Genomic DNA, 4727 nt, shown 5'->3' with positions numbered 1-4727 from the left:
CAGACCCCTTTGAGGAACCCGAATCCTTGCCCTTCGTATTCTTACCCTTCTTGCTCTCACCCTTATCAGACGACTATTTCTTGCCCTTGTCACCCTTCCTGTGTAGTTTACCCTTTCGAACCTACGACTCTATCAATGTTGCAGCTAACTCAATTGCCTGACGAACTGTGGTAGGGTTACTACCAGTGACGATGTCTTGTACAGAGTCAGGTAAGCCATCAATATACCTCTCGATAGCTTTCTCAAGTGGGGTAACCATGGTAGGGCAAAGTAAGCTTAACTCCTTATACCTGTCAGTGTAAGCTCGGTGCTCACCACTATCTTGTTTCAAATCATCAAACTCCCTTTCTAAAGCCCTTAATTCATGACGAGGACAAAGCTCCCTTATCATAAGAGCTCTAAGTTCAGCCCAAGTTTGTGCTAACTCAACCTCAGCACCACGGTCTCTCATAACCCCGTTCCACCATGTAAGAGCCCTCTTCTGAAATACACTTGAAGCAAACTCGACTTTCCGATTTTTAGGACACTGAACGTGACGAAATGTACTCTCAATGCTCTCGAACCATTGAAGGAGCCCAGTTGCCCCTTCAGAACCACTGAACTTGAGTGGTTTAACCGAATTGAAACTCTTGAAATTGCATGGAGCATTTTGGTTATTGTTGGCTTGGTTCACTTGAGCAATAATGTCTGGGAGTATAGCGGCCATATGCTGCGCCATGATATCTGGCATTTCGGCATTAGATAGCGGATTTTCGCTTTGAGGAGGCATTCTAAAAGAGGAAACATGAGAGGAAACGAGTGAGATGATTAGATGAAAAGAATGAGATGAAACAAAATTGACAAAAGCAAAGATGGTGGTCATTCGTCCGTATCACAAAGCAAACAAACAACACACAGTGACTAATCAAAGTAAATGGGTCAGAAATAATGTATCGCGAAGACATGCTCGCTTATAAGTGAACACTCACCCTAAGAGTTCCCAGGTAAGAGTGACTGGTCCGATTATGTGGATTTCTACGAACACTCTAGCCTTAGACAGAAAACTCAGGGTACAGGCATTCACCCTTCCAGTTTGCACGTGTTCACACTATTTAGAACCCAAAACTTTGACGAGATTTTGAAAACTTGGAAGGCACAAGGCCAAAAGAATTATTCAAAAATGGATGATTAAATTTTCAAAATCATTCTGAAAATCGAAGGGTTCAAAACCTTATAATAAATCATTTAAAAACAGATGATTGATTTTCAAAAATCGTCTCGGAAAATTGGGTTCTTGTTTTGGCAATCACCTAAGGATAGGTGAAGTGCATGTTTTAAGATCTAAACACAAGATAACTTGTGTTGGGGTCCTAGAAAGGTTATAGTCTAGGTCAAAGCATTACTAATAACCTAATTCCCTATAACCATTGGCTCTGATACCAACTCTTCTATCACACCCCGACCGCGTATAACATGCAACCATGGCGGAAACGTCGGGGAGTGTTGTAACAAAATTATTGTTCCATAACCATGGTAATTAAAGTTATGTTTTATTCATCAAACAAGAGAGTTACATTGTCTTTTAAACGAAAGAAACAAGAGTTCATAACATTATTTAAAACTAATCTTGCTTCTTTTATGTTACTAAGGCTCGAGTCCACCCTAGTGTATCTTGAACAACCCTATGCATTAGCTCCTGAAACAAATGTGAAAATAGGGGGAACGAAACAACTTTTCATGGTTTGGAATTGCTTACTATCTCCTTGTGAGAAAAAAAAAACCCTAATTCTCTCTCACTAGCATGGCGATTTTCTTCTTCACGGCTACCCTGATCTTTTCGTGATTGAACGTATAACAGTCTGTGATTAGTTGTTGATTTTCAATCTTCTATAACGAATCTTGTTAGCATTCTTTCATGAATGTATAACAGTCTGTGATTAGGGGTTGATTTTCAATATTCTATAACGAACTAGTTAGCGTTCTTGAGTCGATTTCTGTTAGGGTTTGCTTTGATTTTTGCAGCCGTATACCTATTTCGTTCTTGAGATAGGTGTTGCTAGTTTTAGGGTTTATTTTGTCCTTGTTTTCTGCGTTCGTGGGATATCAGGTCGGCTAGGGTTTTGTGCATGGTTTCTTGCTGTTTTGCTTAAGGAGAGAGTTGTTGTTTGGCTGCATGGATACGCTAAAGTCTTCTGCGGAGAATGCTACGGCTGATCGTGGTAAACCTCCGTTACAAGTAAAGGGTATTGCTAGTCGTATAGTGAATATAGATGGTAATCCGCTGCTTCCTAGACGTGGTACTGTTACTGAGCCGAAAAAGATTAATATTATTGATGAACTTACGAAGGTTACTATTCCGGTTTCATTGGATGAAGATAGTCCGACTTGTGTTGCTTCGGGTAGTGGGAAAGACGACCAGGCTGCTATTATGGGAGAAAAGGTTGACAATGGTAATGCTTCTAGACCTAGATCATATGCGGATTCACTCAATGCTAATAAGGTACCGAAGCTGAATTTTCGTTCTCTCACAAGTGAAAAGCTACATGAGGGTTGTGATGTTGTTTTATCAAAGGATTCTGTCCGTGTGGCTCGAGATAAAATGGCGAATACGCTGTATGGGTATTTTCTGGGTGATCGAGTAGCGTTTCCGGTGGTAGATTATTATGTCCGTAACAATTGGAAGAAATATGGTATTATAAAGGCGATGATGAATGATAATGGGTTTTTCTTTTTCAAGTTTTCAGACGAGGCCGGGATGTTGAATGTATTGAAAGGGGGACCATGGATTATCCGGTCACAACCGTTATGTCTAAATGTTTGGAGTCCGACGACTAAACTGGAAAAAAAGGGAGTCAAATCGGTGCAGATTTGGGTGAAGATTCACGATGTCCCAATTGCGGCATACACGGAGGATGGTCTTAGTTTGATAGCAACAACAATAGGTGTGCCAAAGGCTTTGGATTCGTACACTTCAGCAATGTGCATGGATATGTGGGGTAGAAGCAGTTACGCGAGAGCTTTAATCGAAGTGTCGGCTGACAAGCAACTCAGGGAGGAGATATCGTTAGCTATACCTGAACCTGAGGGGGAGGGGTTTATTAAGGAATCGTTGTCAGTGGAGTACGAGTGGAACCCGCTGCGTTGTAGTCATTGTAGTGTTTTCGGTCACTCTGATTTGCAATGTCCGTGCCAGCCTAAGTCACAGGCTAATGTGCGTAATGATGTAAAAACAGGCAAGAAGCCGGTGGTGGATGCTGAGGGGTACACTGGTGTTTACGGAAAGAAAGCGGCTAAAAAGCCTGGATTCCCGATTAACAAGCCAAAACAGAAGTTTGAATATAGACCTGTGGGTGCGAAAAAGAATCTTGAGACGAGTAGTGGTTCGCGTGAGCAGAGTACTCAGAGTTTTCATTCGGCTAATCCATTTGATGCTCTTAATGACCCAACGGCTAATGAGGTGGATGAGAGGAACAACTCGGGTGATGCTAGTAAAAACGTGCAGGATGAGGTTCAGGATGAGGTATTTACCGATGCGGGTGTTTTTGATATGGATGCTTATTTGAGGCATGGTACGACTAAAACTGATCATAAAAAAGGGGCAAGCACTCCTTCATCGCTAGTTATTAATGGTTAACATCGCTTCATGGAATATTCGGGGCTTGAACCGCCCCGTTAAGCAAGCGGAGGTTCGTCAAGCTATTAAAGATTTTAAACTTAGTCTGTGTGCTGTTCTTGAAACTCATGTTGACCCGTGTAATTTATCTAATATATGTAAGTCGGTGTTTCGGTCGTGGAATTGGTTTTCTAATGGGGCTCGTTGCAATAAAGGTACTAGAATAATTGTTGGTTGGAATCCCAATATATTTGATGCTATGGTTTTATCTCAGACGGATCAGGTCATGCACTTACAATTGATTCTTAAGCAACAGAAAAAAACGGTGTTTTGTTCGATTATTTATGCGGCGAACTATTATATTTCGCGTAGGGATCTCTGGAGCCAGCTCTCGGTTCATAAAGTATTTGTTCGTGACGCTCCGTGGGTCTTGCTTGGTGATTTCAACTCGGCTTTAAATCTTGAGGATAAGTCTATGGGTAATTCGGTTGTTTCGGCTAGTATGCGGAAGTTTCAGTCTTGTGTAGCCGATATTGAAGTCCTTGATGTGAATCGGTCGGGCTGCCACTTTACTTGGAGCCAAAAACCGAGAAAAGGGATTGGATTAATGAAGAAAATTGATAGAATATTGGGGAATTCGCAGTTTATTGCTTTGTTTCCAAATGCGGTGGCGTTGTTTCATCCGGCTCGGTTATCTGACCATTGTGTTTGTGTGTTGAAAATTCAGGAACCCGGGAATCTGAAGCACAAGCCTTTTAAATTTGCTAACTTTTTGGTTCATAAACCGGAATTCTTAGACATTGTGAAGCGTAGATGGGATATGAGGGTTGAAGGTGTTTTTCAGTTTTCTGTTGTTAAGAAGCTAAAGATGTTAAAGACTCCTCTCAGAGTCTTGCTTTTTCAGCAAGGAAATTTACATCAGAAAGTTCAGGTTTTGCGTGATAAGTTGGATGGGATTCAGATTAGTATTGATAAAGATCCGTCTTCTGAGTTGCTTCGTGAAGAGGAAGTTAACATTCGTCGTGCTTATCAGGAAGCTTTGCTAGATGAGGAGCGGTTTTTGAAACAAAAGTCGAAAGTGGATTGGTTAGCGGCTGGGGATATGAACTCCGCGTTTTTTCACTCATCTCTTAAA

This window comes from Helianthus annuus, chromosome 7 (assembly GCF_002127325.2).
Source record: "Helianthus annuus cultivar XRQ/B chromosome 7, HanXRQr2.0-SUNRISE, whole genome shotgun sequence".
Lineage (NCBI taxonomy): Eukaryota > Viridiplantae > Streptophyta > Magnoliopsida > Asterales > Asteraceae > Helianthus > Helianthus annuus.
Note: the sequence above shows the minus strand (reverse complement) of the source record.